Source organism: Bubalus kerabau, chromosome 7 (genome assembly GCF_029407905.1).
Source record: "Bubalus kerabau isolate K-KA32 ecotype Philippines breed swamp buffalo chromosome 7, PCC_UOA_SB_1v2, whole genome shotgun sequence".
In the NCBI taxonomy this organism is placed as follows: domain Eukaryota; kingdom Metazoa; phylum Chordata; class Mammalia; order Artiodactyla; family Bovidae; genus Bubalus; species Bubalus kerabau.
In genome coordinates, this window is record NC_073630.1 from 39,464,166 (window position 1) to 39,481,533 (window position 17,368).

The window sequence follows — 17,368 nt, forward strand, 5'->3', positions numbered from 1 at the left end:
TATGGACAGAGGTCCATGACATTGTACAGGAGACAGGGATCAAGACCATCCCCATGGAAAAGAAATGCAAAAAATCAAAATGGCTGTCTGGGGAGGCCTTACAAATAGCTGTGAAAAGAAGAGAAGCGAAAAGCAAAGGAGAAAAGGAAAGATATTCTCATTTGAATGCAGAGTTCCAAAGAATAGCAAGGAGAGATAAGAAAGCCTTCATCAGCGATCAATGCAAAGAAATAGAGGAAAACAACAGAATGGGAAAGACTAGAGATCTCTTCAAGAAAAGTAGAGATACCAAGGGAACATTTCATGTAAAGATGGACACAATAAAGGGCAGAAATGGTATGAAGATATTGAAGGAAGCAGAAGATATTGAGGAGAGGTGGCAAGAATACACAGAAGAACTGTACAAAAAGAGCTTCACGACCAAGATAATCACGATGGTGTGATCACTCACCTAGAGCCAGACATCCTGGAATGTGAAGTCAAGTGGGCCTTAGAAAGCATCACTACGAACAAAGCTAGTGGAGGTGATGGACTTCCAATTGAGCTCTTTCAAATCCTGAAAGATGATGCTGTGAAAGTGCTGCACTCAATATGCCAGCAAATTTGGAAAACTCAGCAGTGGCCACAGGACTGGAAAATGTCAGTTTTCATTCCAGTCCCAAAGAAAGGCAATGCCAAAGAATGCTCAAACTACCACACAGTTGCACTCATCTCAAGTCATTAGGCTATTAGATTGTTAGTTTACCTTTTATTTATGCTCTTCTCTGTTAATATTATCATTATTAATATCAATCATAAGAAAAACAATGAAATTACCTATATTCTTTGTTATTATAACCTCCTCTAATCTTGAATTAGGTCATTAACTTTTTGCTGTCATGAAAATAGGGTAGTGTAAAATATCAATATATTTAAAGATGAAGAAAGCTATTGCATCTTTTAATTAGGCATTCAGTGGGTATTTTGACAGAAGAGAAATGTAAGATTTTGTATAAAATTAATTGATCCAGTATAACTTTTCACACAAATGAAATGAAATGTATAATTTCAGTTTTTTGAATGAAACAAAACCTCTTTGAGGTTTGAATAATAAACTATGTGTGGTGTGATTGTAAGATTGTATCTCAACTTTTCTAAAAAGCATGAAAAAACGCAGCTGCATTTTTTACCACAGTAGCATTACAATCACTTGGTCTGTTGAAATTACAGTCGAGAAGAAGCCTTTTGTCTGCGTATAGATGAACTCTGTGGAATGGCACTGTATTTTTTCAAGCTGTTGAAGATGGACTTGTTGCTAAACAGATACAGGTTACTATTCAGTGAGGTTTAGTTAGTGTGATAATGAGGGCCCAAAAATCCAAGACAGTTGGGTTTTAAATACACAATGCGAACTTAGCTGGGAAGAAGCCTAGACATAAAAAAAATGGGAGCTAGTACAATATTCTAACAGCACAGCGGTGAAAGGTAGCAAGAAATGAATAGTGAATGCAAATGTGAACCAATTCAACCCAGAGTGCCAAAGCAGTACTCACATTTCTCTAATTAAGGTTCAAATAAAAAGGTAGGGAATCACTTATTTTTTTAGAAACATAATGACTATGAAAATATAAATAATTTCTGGTGGAGAAAAACCCATGAGCTTTATTCTGACTTGTAGCTTAAAAGTCTGATTTTTGTTTTTTGCCATTTGGATAGTAACAGCTCCCATTACTTCATTCCTAGCAATGATAAGTGAATTTAATGTGTTATCTTGTTTGATGTCGTTGAACGATAGACACTTTACATGAGGATACAGAAGTCTGGGGAAGTTAAGTAAGCTGTAATGCAGCTTAGGAGGTGAAACCAGGACTCAAACCAGAGCACTTGCCCTTCTCCACGGCCCTTTGCTGCCCCTTGTATTAGCAGTTTGCAGCCAGTGAGAAGGGCACAGCCTTCCAACCTGCAAACAGATGTGTACAATACTTTGTGAGCTCACTCATGAAAAACTAAACCAAAGCTAAAATATGAGAGCATTAAGGTTTAAGAAAACCTAAACAAAGCCAGTGGAATTCACCGTCTGAGTTTTTGTCTCATTTCTTTGATAGATAATGAAATATGGTGGAACTTGGGAGCCTCTCAGAAAAGTGGAGACATTCATGGGAAGAAATATGCAAAACATGATAATCCTTTGGACTGTTGTTCTTATAAAATATAGCTATCTCTTTCAGACAGCAACAACAATTAGTCATAAGTTACACATTCTTTTTAAGATATATCAGAGTCCATTTAAAGTTCCAAAATGTAATACTCAGCACAGAAATAGAGTAACAGATGTTATAACCAAATTAAGGGTTCTTCCCAGACATCTTTTATTGACATTAGAGTGGTACAGAGGCACATTAAAGCCTTTGAATAAAGTGCTACACTCTCAACCTGAGGATTTGGTGGAAAATAACTTATGAAATTGATGTTTCAATTTCAGCTGCTTGTATACGTGCTGAATTGCTTCAGTTGTGTCAGACTCTTTGCAGCCCCATGGACTGAGGCCATCAGGCTCCTCTAGACATGGATGGGATCCTCCAGGCAAGAATATTGGAGTGGGTTGCCATGACCTTCTCCAGGGAATCTTCCCAACCCAGGGATGGAATCCAGGTCTCTTAAATCTCCTGCATTGGCAGGCAGATTCTTTACCACTAGTGCCACCTGAAGTGAAGAAGTGAAGTGAAGTTGCTCAGTCATGTCTGACTCTGCGACCCAATGGACTGCAGCTTCCCAGGCTCCCCTGTCCATAGGATTTTCCAGGCAAGAGTACTGGAGTGGGTTGCCATTTCCTTCTCCAGGGGATCTTCCCGACTCAGGGATTGAACCTGGGTCTCCTGCATTGTAGGCAGACGCTTTACCCTCTAAGCCATCTGGGAAGCCTTCAATTTCAACTATTCGATTCAAATTAATGTTTCTAACAAGTGGCTTTCTAGTTAATGAATATGTTTACAGATACTTTATTTAATTCTTTCTTAATGACTTCTTTCTACTCTGTTCTAAAATTTATCACATTTCTGCAATTATTTGCCTATTGTCTCTCTCCCTCACTAGACTGTGAGCCACTGAAGTGTAGGTGCTGTGTGGGAACCTTCTTTGTATACCCAGGTCTTGATAATGCCTGGTAACAAGTAGACACTGAAATTTTTACTTTTTACAACACTGTTTAACATAGAAGAGTTTTTCAGCCTCAGCACTATTGATATTTGGGTCATATAATCCTTACTGGGGGAGGGTGCTGTAGCATACATGGTAGGATCTATAACAGCATTCCTCACATCTACTCACTGGATGCCAGTGGTCCCCACCCACCTACCCAAAATACCCCCAAAAGCTTCCAAATGTCTTGTGAGGGGGACAGGGAATCACCCGCAATTGAAAACCACTGACAGACAAGAATGCACACTCATGCACAGATGAAAACATGATGCTTTTAATATATTAATTTATTTTTTCAAATTTCTTTGATTAGGCGACAAGTACACAGCATACAAGAATCTAAAGTATGAAAGGATATATAATAAAAGGTAAATTCCTCTCCCTCTTCCATCTCCCAATCAGTTTTTGTATGTTATTCTAGACCTGAAATATCCAACAGATGCCACTAACTACATGTGATTGTTGTGAACTTAAGCTCTGGCCTGTTCTGAGATGTGCTAAGTATAAAATCTGTGATGGATTTTGAAGACTAAAAAAGTGTAAAATATATCATGAATAATTGTTTTACATTTACATGTCAGAATGACAATATCTTGGATACACTATGTAAAATAAAATATATAAGTAAAATTAATTTCACCTTTAATAAAGCCATTTTACTACAGCTACTAGGAAATTTTAAATTACATATGTGACTTACATTATATTTTTGTTGTATGGCACTTTAAATTTTCTATGGAGTTATAAACATATAGATATGCATATATAATGATAAACTTTAATATGTATACATTGTTTTATTTTATACTTAGCATAAAAATTGCATATGGTACTTAGTAAATACTTAATAGATACTCGCTGATTGAATCAATAAATAATTGAGTGATTATATGTATACAGATACAACTGACCCTTGAATAACTTGGAGGTTAAGTCCAAAATCTGTGTATATTTTATACTTGACCCTCCAAATATGCTTGTTATTCCTCTGAATCTGAGGTCCCATATCCCCTCATTCAGCCTTAGATAGAGTTCAGTTCAGTTCAGTTCAGTCGCTCAGTCGTGTCCGACTCCTTGCGACCCCATGAATCGCAGCACGCCAGGCCTCCCTGTCCATCACCAACTCCCGGAGTTCACTCAGACTCACGTCCATCGAGTCAGTGATGCCATCACGTACTGTAGTATTAACTGTTGAAAAAAATTCGCATATAAGTGGACCCAAACAATTCGAATCCATATCACTTCCACATACTTCATTTTATTCAAATGATATAAATGTTTTATTATGATCTTCATTTACTTCATCTGTAAAATGGGCATAATAACAATATTGTTGTGATATGAACTTAGAATAGTACCCATCAGATTACTATAATCACATATCATTACCCTTCCTTTCTTTGTTATCATTATTGTTTTTGTTGTTACTATTTTTTTAAGTAACTATTTTAAAGATGAGGAAACCAAATATCAGGGAGGATAATGCCCCTAAGTTACACAGCTGGCAACTTGCCTGGTCGAAACTGGAACCTTGTGTTTTGACTTACAAATTCATGCACTCATCTCCATCTCAGGATGCCTCATTATAGTCACTTAAAAACACAAAAAAAGAAAGCATGTAGTGCCCAGATCCTGTTTTTAAATTCCATTACCTTGTATCCAGTATTCTTGCCTGGAGAATCCCATGGACAGAGTAGCCTGGTGGGCTATTGTCCACATGACTGAAGTGACTGATCACCCAAACACGCACCTTATAAAAGGTACCAGCGCTTCCCAGGTGGCACTAATGATAAACAACCTGCCTCCCAATGCGGGAGACGTAGGAGACATGGGTTCAATCCCTGGGTTGGCGAGATCCCCTGGAGAAGAAAATGACAACCCACTCCAGTATTCTTGGCTGGAAAATTCCATGGACAAAGGAGCCCCATGGGCTACAGTCCACTGGGCCACAAAGAGTCAGACCCAACTAAGCGACTGAACACACACGCATTAAAGGGACCAAGATCCTCAGAATATTGTCTGTCTCCACGTCAGGATTAGGAAAGTGCAGTCAGGAAGTGCTCAAAAGCTGGATATGCAGGAGCTTTGTGTACCTTTCTGAAACTTTCAGGTAAATTTCCAGTAATTTCAATTATTTCAAAATATAAAGTCTAAAAAATAGTAAATAACATTTAGTTAGGAATGTCAAAACACATATCTATGTAATTTATGGGTTAAAGAAGTTATAGTGGAAGTTGATATTTAGGATTGAATGAAATGAATTTACTTATCCAAATTTGTAGGATAAAGCCATGACGGCAGTTGGAAGGAATTACAAAACTTTTAAAACTTATGTTAAAAATAGCATAAATATAATGGGACAAGTGGGTATTATGTACCTCCAAATGTGATACATTTAAGGAAGACATTATATCATCTTTTTAGTATTTTTGTCAAAAATATTTCAACTGCTTCTAATTGTGAGGAAGCAGTCAGACAAACTGAAATTGTGGACATTCTACAAAACACCTGGCCTAGATGCTTAAAAATGGTGGTCATGAAAGTCAAAGAAAAAAGCCCAGAACCCTCTTTTCGGTTAAAAACAAAACAAAACAAAACAAAAACCAACTTTTTTTACCTAGAGTAAAAGAGGCTAGGGTAACCTATCACATAAATGCAATGCTTGATCCTTGTTTGGGTCTTGAATTAAACAAACAAATGAAAAGCTATAAACATCATTCAGACGACTGGGGAAATTTGAATATAATATTACTGCTGCTGCTGCTGCTAAGTCGTTTCAGTCGTGTCCGACTCTGTGCAACCCTATAGACGGCAGCCTACCAGGCTCCCCCATCCCTGGGATACATAGTATTAAATTTCTTGTTTGTGGTAATGGTATTATGTTTGTGTAGAAGAGTATTTTTATTCTGTATGGGTGACATATGACATCAGCAATGATATAGATAGAAAGATGATAGATAGAACAATGTGACAGATGTTAGCACTTGGACTAGAGGATGAGTACTCTGATTTTTTTGTTTCTTTAGTGGCTCAGTCGTCGTGTCTGACTCTTATGACCCCATAGACTATAGCCCGCAAGGCTCCTGTGTCCATGGGATTTTCCAGGCAAGAATACTGAAGTTGGTTACTGTCTCCTTCTCCAGGGGATCTTCCAGGCTCAGGAATTGAACCTTCATCTCCTGCACCGCAGGTGGATTCATTACCACTGAGCCACCTGGGAAGCCCTGATGTGCTGTGCTGTGCTTAGTCACCCAGTCATGTCTGACTCTTTGTGACCCCATGGACTGTAGCCCACCAGGCTCCTCTGTCCATGGGATTCTCCAGGCAAGAATACTGGAGTGATTGTCATGCCCTCCTCCAGGGGATCTTCCCAACCCACAGATCAAACCCAGGTCTCCTTCATTGCAGGCAGATTCTTTACCATCTGAGCTGCAAGGGAAGGTCCAAAGCCCTGAGAGTTGGGTGTTAGTTATATTGTGAGGTGTGTTTTCTTTTTCATTATCTCAAGCTTTGAAATTTAACAAACTTTTGTTAAGCTCTACGTGCTGAGAGTATAAAGATAAATAAACAAGGCTCTGTTCCCCCAGGAAATCCAAGTTTTGTGGAAGAGTTAACATGATCATTGCTGCAGTACCTACTGGTAGTATAGATGTCAAAAAAAAAAAAAAAATACACAGAAAATAAGGAGGAAATTTTGTTAACAAAAGTTACTATCACTATAAAAACTCAAAAATAAAGAAAAACTTAGAAAATTAAATTCTTATATGCCATCACCCAGAGGTAATTTTGTCAACATTTTGCTGATTTGATTTCCTTTCAATGCTTTTACTGTGCATTTTCCAGTCTTCCTTTCTCACTCACACTCTATTTCCAGTGGAGGATGGAAATACTAAATTGAAGTCACATTGTATTTTCAGTTTTGTTCTCTGACTCCTCCGCTCATTATATCATTGTAGAATCTTTTCCGTGCCTTTAAAAATTTCTTTGAAATGTCCATTTTAATGGCTTCATAGTATTCAATTACACTGTTGAAGATTTTGACCATTTCCAAATATTGACTATTGTAAATAATTATAATTAGGAAATAATTCAGAGAAAAAGAGTCTGAATGTCAAAGGAAAATGCTACTGTTAGTTTGAAAATGGGTGAATTTTTATATACTCCTTTCATTTATAATGTAGCATGTAGCCCTTATCTAATTTTCCAGTTTATCAGTCAGTCCAGTTCAATCACTCAGTCATGTCCGACTCTTTGCAACCCCATGAACTGCAGCACGCCAGGCCTCCCTGTCCATCACCAGCTCCTGGAGTTCACCCAAACTCACATCCATCGAGTCGGTGATGCCATCCAGCCATCTCATCCTCTGTCGTCCCCTTTTCCTCCTGCCCCCAATCCCTCCCAGCATCAGAGTCTTTTCCAATGAGTCAACTCTTCGCATGAGGTGGCCAAAGTACTGGAGTTTCAGCTTCAGCATCACTCCTTCCAAAGAACACCCAGGGCTGATCTCCTTTAGAATGAACTGGTTGGATAATCCTTATCTAATTTTCTAGTTTATAATACTGCTATATTCAGTTCAGTCACTCAGTTGTGTCCGACTCTTTTCGACCCCATGGACTGCAGCACGCCAGGCCTCCCTGTCCATCACCAAATCCCAGAGCTTGCTCAAACTCATGCCCATTGAGTTGGTGATGCCATCCAACCATCTCATCCTCTATTGTCCCCTTCTCCTCCTGCCTTCAATCTTTCCCAGCATCAGCGTCTTTTCAAATGAGTCAGTTCTTTGCATCAAGTGGCCAAAGTATTGGACCTTCAGCTTTAGCATCAGTCCTTCCAATGAATATTCAGGACCGATTTCCTTTAGGATGAACTGGTTGGATCTCCTTGCAGTCCAAGGGACTCTCAAGAGTCTAATCCAACACTGCAGTTCAAAAGCATCAATTCTTTGGGGCTCAGTTTTCTTTTTACTCCAACCCTCACATCCATATATGACTACTGGAAAAACCATAGCTTTGACTAGATGGACCTTTGTTGGCAAAGTAATGTCTCTGCTTTTTAATATGCTGTCTAGGTTGGTCACAACTTCTCTTCCAAGGAGCAAGTGTCTTTTAATCTCATGGCTGCAGTCACCATCTGCAGTGATTTTGAAGCCCAAAAAATTAAAGTCTCTCACTGTTTCCATTGTTTCCCCATCTATTATCTACTAGTGGCATTTTATACTGAAATAACAATATAACTTAATGTAAGCTTATCTATTAATATTATAACTTAATGTAAGCTTATATATTAATATTGGGGCTTCCCTGGTGGCTTAGACAGTGAGGAATCTGCCTATAATGTGGGAGACTCTCTAGATCAGAAAGATCCCCTGAAGAAGGAAATGACAACCCACTGCAATACCCTTGCCTGAAGAATTCCATGGAAAGAGGAGCCTGGCAGGCCACAGTCCATGGGGTCACAAAGAGGGAACACAACTGAGCAACTAACATTTTTATCTTTTTACATATTAACATGAAATATTTGTTAAAAAATATAGTTATCCACTTGACTTTTCAACTCCCAAAAAGAAATTTTAATGTAACAATGCATTTCAAGGGAAACATTTGGTAAACATTTGCAAATTATTAAAAATAATTTGCTGTATTTAAAATGTTTCTCCTTCTAACCTTTACCCCTCAAACTTCTCTACTATGGGTTTTATCCCTTTAAATGAAAATGTCTTATGCATTTATGTAAGTTTATTTGAAAGATAAATTACCTGAAAGATTTAACAGTTAAATTCACCCATCCTTTTGGGAAAAAGATGGAGTGTTGTTTGGAGAAGTTTAGAGAGGGAAGCCATGCATATGCACCATTCACGGGGAACAACAACTGATGAAACTTTCTTATAGGATTGTTAGGTAGGTAAAGTAGGGAAAAGGAGTCCAAAATGGCGGTGGCTAAAAGACAAGGAAGGGAAAAGCCCCCGAAAATAGAACAAAGGAAGGTCACAGGAAGGTCCGAGGACCAGAGTGAAGACTTCAGGTAGAACAAACAGTACTCCTGGCTAAGCCCAATTTGCATAGGGCAGGCCCAGGTGGAAGAAAAAAACATATAAAAGGAGGAGCAAAGCGCTTTCTCGCTCTTTCTCTCCCGTGTGCGTGCACTCTTTCTCTCTCTCTGTCTCTCTCACTCTCTCTCTCTCTCTCCCCTGCGCCCTGGGGTGCTCTTCTCCTCATGTCTTTGGATCGACGTGCCCTCACGCCTCAAAGATGGATTTTCCTGCTATCTTCTAAATAAAATAGAGCTATAACACTGAGCTGTATCACTGATTTGTCTAAGAGCTATAACATGGTCCATTCGAGACCTGAGAGCTATAACACAGTCTATCCAAGACCTGAGAGCTGTGACACGCCAAGGGGGCTTTAATGTCCGTCACTCCAAATCTTTGCTGTGACGAGACAAAGAACCGAGGAACATACACTCACGTGACAGGATGATATAGCAATACCCATTAAAAATTTAAATATGTATAATCATGTTGCTGGGGCTTCCCAGTGGCTCATGGGCAAAGAATCCACCTGTCAGTACAGATGTGGCAAGAGTCACAGATTTGGTCCCTGGGTCAGGAAGATTCCCCTGGAGAAGGGAATGGCAGCCCACTCCAGTATTCTTGCCTGGAAAATCGCATGGACAGAGGAGCCTGGCAGTGTACAGTCTGTGGGGTCACAGAGATTCAGACAGGACTTGGCAACTGAACAATAGCCTTGTTGCTGTGGGCTGAAAGTTCATGTTCAATCATTTATATACTGAAACCCTAACCCTCAAAGGTGATGTTATTAGTAGGGGGGTCTTTCAGGGTTGATGAGGTTATGAGAATGGAGCCCTCCTGGACGGAATAAGTGTGTTTACATCGAGTTGGCCAAGAACTTCGTTCGAGCTTTTTCCATAAAGAAGAAATCTCACCGAGCTCCCCAGCCCCTTGTGCTACAGCGGGATACTGTGAGTTCTGCAGTCAGAGTTGTCACGCTGATCTTGGACCTCTAGCCTCCAGAACTGTGATAAATTTCTGCTGTTTATAAGCCACCCAGTCTGTGGTATTTTATTATAGCATCCTGAACAAAGTAAGATACAAGTTCTTATTCTTAAGATTTTCAAAATGCATACAGCAAAATTTTCATTGTCCTCAGGAGATGAAGAATAAGATGGATAATGAAAACATTAAATTCCACTGATTTACACACAAGCTTCAGTCCCCCACATCATTAAAGATTTTACTAAATCTTCTAAGAAATGACAAAATGATGGATCACAGTGTGATCCTCTGCTTTACTCTATCCCCAAACTGCTCCTAATAGACATGCTGATTAATGAAATGGCTAAACAGTTAGCAGCAGTGAGACAGAGTAGAAACAAAATGCTTGCATAATCCCCTAAGAGGACAATCAGTCACTAAATAATTAAGGTTGACTATGGAGTAGATGTAAATTATGTTTAACAAATCCCTTCTGCTCAGCCCTTTCATTATATCATGCAAAATGGATTGTATGGAGGAAGTCTTTCCATAATTGGTTCATGGTGGAGGAGGTGTTAGAGTTTCAGTGGGGATTCTAAATGAATTAAATGGTCTAAATACAGAGAAGAGAAAAAAGATAATTAAAAAGTTACCAAGTGGTTGGCCAGTACTGAAGTCCCCAGTCCTCTTGAGAGACTCCCTTTATGTTATCTTTATTCCTATAGAGAAATGGTAACAAATCAAGTTGACTAGCTACATTCACAGAACACATTTATAATCATACAAGTGTCCTTGCTGCTGCTAAGTCGCTTCAGTCGTGTCCGACTCTGTGCGACCCCATAGACAGCAGCCCACCAGGCTCCCCCATCCCTGGGATTCTCCAAGCAAGAACACTGGAGTGGGTTGCCATTTCCTTCTCCAAGTGTCCTTAGGTGAAGTAAATCAAAGCTTTTTACCTCATAGAGTCACAACTCACTATTTTCTTAATAAGCAGGACTTTCTATTGGATATTTACAGCTAGTCCTCCTGTTTTGAATCTCTGAAGACGTGAAATGTGTATTTTAGCCTGGGCTTCCCTGGTGGCTCCATGGTAAACTATCCACCTGCCAGTGCAGGAGACACAGGTTTGATCCCTGAGTCGGGAAGATCCTTTGGAGAAGGGCATGGCAACCCTCTCCAGTATTCTTGCCTGGAAAATCCCATGGGCGGAAGAACCAGGCAGGCTATAGACCATGGGATCACAAAGAGTCAGACGTAACCAGCGATTAAACAACAAGTTACCTGCTTCATTTCCTAAAATTTTTACTTTAAATATATCCAAAATATTACATATGTATATGTGTGTGTGAGAGAGAGAGAGAGAGAGAGAGGAAAATTGTGACAGCCCCGGAGTGGGTCAGGAAATTGGAAAAGTAAACTTACCTCAACTTCTAAGACCTATTTCCTCTAACATATGATGGTTGTTTATGTTCATGATCCTAAAGTTTATGAGAAGAAATCAACATTGTCCTTTTGATGTTACTTTTTATATCAGGATTCATGTCTCATGTTTAAATCCAGTTGCCAAGTTAGATAAAATTTATTTTATAGATACCATAGTGTCTGAAAGCATTTCATCTTCTCATTAAATTATTATGTATTTTAATTTATAATTTTAGTTGTTATTTTTAAATGGAATTCTTTGATGTAAAGCATTAATTTTTGGAGTATACTTTTGGAATATAATATTTTTATTAGCAATCAATCATTGCTATATTAGCTTTCCTTTTCCTTTAACAGATTCAACTTAAAAATTCAACAAAATTTATTGAGAGCCAGCTACTCATCTTGCCTAGACTAGAGAAAACTTCACATAGTTCAGTTCTAGAAGCCCTTCTATAAAGTGGAAATTCCTCTGTGATGACCTGGAGGGGTGGGATGAAGTGGCATGAAAGGCAGGCTCAACAGGGAGAGGATGCGTGTCTACTTACAGCTGATTCACTTTGTTGTATGGCAGAAACCAACACAACATTGTAAAGCAATTATCCTCCAATTAAAAATAACTTAGGGACTTCCCTGGTGGTCCAGTGGTTAGACATGCAGCTTCCAACGCACAGGACACACCTCCATCCCTGGTCAGGGAACGGGGATCCCACACACCATGGGGCAACTAAGCCCAAGAGCTGCAGTTGGAGAAAGCCCTGGTGCTTCTTCTGCAACAAAGTCCCAGCACAGCCAAACACTTTAAATTAATTAAAATAGATAAAAATATATTGTAGAAATGTAAAAAGATATATCTTCTCCTAAGAAAAGTAAAGTGGAAATCTATAAGGTAATCTCCATGCTCAAACAGGGGGTTGCAATTTTATAACTTAAGTAATATTAAAGAACCTAACATTTTAAAAAGTAAAGAAAAATATGTTATGAACATCCAACAATTATAAACATGTTAAACTAGTAAAATTGAACTCTAAATTATGGAATTATAGATTTGATTGTTGGAAGGGACTTTATCAGTTTATCTAATTTAATCCCCTTGTTTTGCAAATGAAAAAACTGAGGTACAAACAAGTTAAACAACTCTTTCCAAAGTGAAAGTCACTCAGGTGTATCTGACTCTTTGTGACCCCATGAACTATACAGCCCATGCAATTCTCCAGGCCAGAATACTGGAGTGAATAGCCCTTCCCTTCTCCAGGGATCTTCCCAACCTAAGGATCGAACCCAAGTCTCCCACATTGCAGGTGGATTCTTTACCACCAGCTGAGCCAGCAGGGAAGCCCTTCTTCCCAAAGCTATACAAATTAAATAGCAAAGATGAAGCTAGAAACTAAGACTTCCAGTTTAGTGCCACGTACTGACTACCTGATACGAGTAGTGTGTAATTTATATCCCCCCAAAAACTTTAACCTCAAAAAACAAACAGAATAATAAATAATATATAAGTAAGTAGATGCTGATATATTATAAAGATACCATGTAAAACATGGTTATTTACCTAATAACTATGTTAAACCAACTGTGTTAATAAAGTATATTAGACCACAATGATTTAGGTTATGGCCATCTTAAAATTTAAAACTACTTTATAAATTTCTTGTCTTTCAGTAATCTTCTAGGAGCAAGAGGTAAGGAGATTTTTAACCAATCACTCATTTTCAAAATAATAGCCTTTGCAACACATTAGAGCAGTCAATAATACTTATTGAACATTTTTTACTGTTGGGCCAGAGACTGTTCTAGGCCATGGGGATGCAGTGGTTAAACAAGACAATGAAAATATCTGTTCTTACAGAGTTTATATTCTAAGGAATGTGCATGCACAATATGCACATATGCATACATGCATGTGCAAGCTTGTGTGGTGGGGGGGGCAGACAAAAAAACAAAAATGAAAATATCATAGAGTGATAAGGGCTGTGAAGAAAAATGATGCTGTGATCGATAATAGCTATAGGCTACTTTAGATTGGATGGTCAGTAAAGGTGTCCAGAGGAACTGAGTCCTAAAGGAAATAAAGGGCAAGTCAGGAAATATCCCAAGCCACAAAACCAGACACTATTGTAAGGGATTTAAATTGGAGATAAGGTTGGCACACTAAAGAAACCATAAAAGAAGGAAAATAATAAATATAAGAGCAGAGATAAAATTAGAGGCCAGAAAAACAATGGAGAAAATAAACAAAGCCAAAAGCTGGATCTTTGAAAAGAACAAAATTGACAAATCTTAAGCTAGGTTGACAAAGGAAAAAAGAGACAGAGAATACCTAACCAATATAAATAAAAATGGGATCATTATTACCAATTATATAGGAATAAAAAATTATGAGAGTGCTATGAACAATTATATACCAACAAATTAGATGACTTAGCTGAAATGGATAAACTCCATTTATTTAGAAACACAAAACCTACCAAGGTTGAAACCTGAGAACTAACTAGTGATGAGATTGAATCAGGAATCAAAAATCTGACAAAGCAAGCCCTGGACCATGGCTTCACTACCAAACATTTAAAGATGAACTAACACCATTCCTTCTCAAACTCTTTCAAGAAAGTGAAGAGGATGGAACACTTTCTGACTCAATCTATGAGGTCAGAATTAACAAAGCCAAAGACCAGCAAGAAAGGAAACTACAGATCAATATCCTTTATTATGAGTATTGATGCAAAAATCCTCAATAAGATACGATCAAATACAATTCAGCAGCATACGATAAGGATTAAACACGATGACCAAGTGGGATTTATTCCTAGAATATAAGGATAGTTCAACATACGAAAATCAATTAATAATTAATCAATGTAATACACCACATTGGGCTTCCCAGGTGGCGCTAGTGGTAAAGAACACGCCTGCCAACGCAGGAGACATATAAGACGCGGGGTTTAATTCTTGGATCAGGAAGATTCCCTGGAGGAGGACATAGTAACTCACTCCAGTATTCTTGCCTGGAGAATCCGATGGACAGAAGAGCCTGGCAGGCTATGGTCTATAGGGTTGTAAAGAGTCAGGCACGACTGAAGTAACGTATCACAGACGCATGCCCAGACACCTCTCTAACAGAGTGAAGGAAAACACACACACACACACACACACACACGATTAATTTCCTTCAAGAACTTTTCCTTTGCATTCACAGCTTGGCTAAGTGGTCAGTGCAAGAGGCTTCACTTTTGGCCTGTCTTGGCTTTCTACGTTCCTTCCATACTACACTTAATCATTTCTAGCTTTTACTTTATTTTTAACATTTATTTATTTATCTGCATCAGGTCTTAGTTGTGGCATGCAGGACCTTTCTTTGGGGTACAGGCTTCTATTTCCAGCAGTCAGACTTAGTTGCCTCGAAGTATGTGGGCTCTTAACTCTCAGACCAGGGATCAAACCTGTGTCTCCTGCATTGGAAGGCAGATTCTTAATCACTGGATCATTAGGGAAATCCCTTGATTTATTTTTTAGTGTTTTATTTGTATTTAAAGATAATATGTATTTTATTATACACACATATATACACATATATTATTCATTCATTTCTTCTACGTTTAGTACAATTTTTTTTGCTCTTACAGAAAATAATCTTGTATACATCCTGAACATGTCTCCTTGTACACATTGGTGATAATTTCTTCAGAGTATACATCTAGAAGTGAAATTCCTAGGAAATGGTGTATGTGCATCTTTAATTATACTAAACATTGCCAGATGCTCTCCAAAATGATTATACAAAGTTATACTCCCACCAGCTGTACTTGAGAGTTTGTTTTCCTATGTGCTTGACATTCTTGGTATTGCCACACTTTTCTTCTCTGTTAATCTTACAGGTTCACAGTGGAACCACCTTATTTTTTTCCCCTTTTTTATTGACACATAGTTGATTTGCAACATTGTGCAAAACTCAGCAGAGTGACTCCGTTTTACACATAGACATTCTCTTTTTTTTCTTTTGTAACCAAAACTTTAATTCCGAGGATTCTCACAAAATATTACAAATGACAGCATGAAAAACGAATCTTGCACTGTAACTCAGTTCAGCTCTACAATGTACCCTTAAACTGGCAGGACATATGGTATTTTGAGTAGTCTCAAAGTTCCAGATAAAGAATGTTACGAAGAGCTATGTATTCTTATACAGCAATCGCAGAAGGAACTTAACAACCTAAAGCAAAAGTAAACTAACTTCCTTGAAACTTCTTAGATTCTACACCAACTGGACAACCTTTTGCCCAGTGTGACAACTAGTGGAATTTTTAAACCTCCAATCTAGTTTAAGGATGCAGCTTTAATTTTTCCAGCTTTTGAGTTCACAGCAGCTTTTAAAAACTGCTTAACTACAGCTGCATACCATATCCCAGCTATGTTGAAAAAAATCTTCCAATTTTTGCCAGTTTTTGTTTCTGTAATGTTAAACATCGGCTTTACCTGGGCAGGAGTTAGAGATTTATTATCAGCCTAGGCAAGACTAAAATTCAAAGCAAATTAAATTTTGTTTAAGGGAACATTTTAAAGTAACAATTTTTGATATTACATGCCTCATATGATCCATTTCAAACCATAGAGAATTACACCTTTGTGTGTCACTGTTCCAACAGACAAACAAATGTGAACAGCTAAAACATTTTAAAAATGCACCAAGCTTATGAAGTCTCAAACAAAACTTGAATTTTCTGTACATGCTCCTGTCAAATGAAGTTATTTCCTGTACACCACTCCTCTTGCAAACTGATCTTCTATTTCCTTTCATTTGACCTAGATCAGCTGTGAGACCTAGAGAAAGATCAGGATGGCTTGTGACTTCTCTCCCGGGACAGTGTTCTTTCTCTTCTCCTATCTCTAGAAAGGGACCTGCTCCGGCTGCGGGAGAAGCTTCTCCATCTTGGAGATCTGCATGGAGCTGGAGGACTCCTCCTCGGATAATCATCTCAAGGGCGATGACCCCAAGAAGGAGGTGCGCCACAATTTCGACTTCCCTTTTCACCATTGGATAGTTCCACCCTTCTCGGCAGCCACACAGTTCTCTCCCGTCTGGCTCTGGGACACCATCAGCTGCATCTGGGGGATCTTCAGATTCAACAAAAGCAAAGCCAGGACAGTTTCTAGCAACCCACACACTTCAGAGTGCTCCATAATAGCCAAAAGCTCGTTCCAATTCAGTCTTGTTACCATTGTTTCCAAGATTATCTACATAAAATTTACAGTCCCTAAAATAAAATTTAAAAAAAATTTTTTTCAAAAAAAAAAAATTTACAGTCCAATGGACAGGAATCACGATGCATTTCGAGATCTTAGGTTAGAAATGCAGAGGTTCAAATCCACAGAACTTAGCCTAGGTCTTCCCAGTCCCCTCCCGCCCGCGTTCCCAGATGCTCCCGCACACCTGACATCCATGAAACAGCCTACACTCTCTTTTTAAAACATTCTTTTCCATATGGATTATCCCAGGAGACTGCATATAGCTCCCTGTGGTGTACCGTAGGACCTTGGTGTTTATCCATGATAAATATAATAGTTTGCATCTGTCAACCCCAAATTCCCAGGCCAACTCTCTCCCTTTTCTCCTCTCCCTTGACAAGCACAAGTCTGATCTCTCTGCCTGTGAGTCTGTTTCTGTTTTGTAGACAGGTTCGTTTGTGCCCTATTTTAGGTTCCACCTATAAGTGATATCATATGGTATTTGTCTTTCTCTTTCTGGCTTACTTCACTTAGTATGATAATCTCTAATTG

General features: G+C 38.6%; 1 long non-coding RNA gene and 1 pseudogene across 1 annotated transcript in view; one reads left to right on the forward strand and one right to left on the reverse strand.

The window, feature by feature from the left end:
* Positions 1-6,822, forward strand: part of LOC129657663 (uncharacterized) — a 36,538-nt gene extending 29,716 nt beyond the window's left edge. Inside the window, exons 2-3 of the long non-coding RNA XR_008716958.1 lie at positions 3,491-3,545; positions 6,321-6,822. This is a non-coding gene — a long non-coding RNA (uncharacterized LOC129657663). The remainder of the gene's footprint in view (positions 1-3,490; positions 3,546-6,320) is intronic.
* A 9,263-nt stretch (positions 6,823-16,085) lies between these two features.
* On the reverse strand, positions 16,086-17,139 carry LOC129657403 (serine/arginine-rich splicing factor 3-like; annotated as a pseudogene).
* Positions 17,140-17,368: the final 229 nt, after the last annotated feature.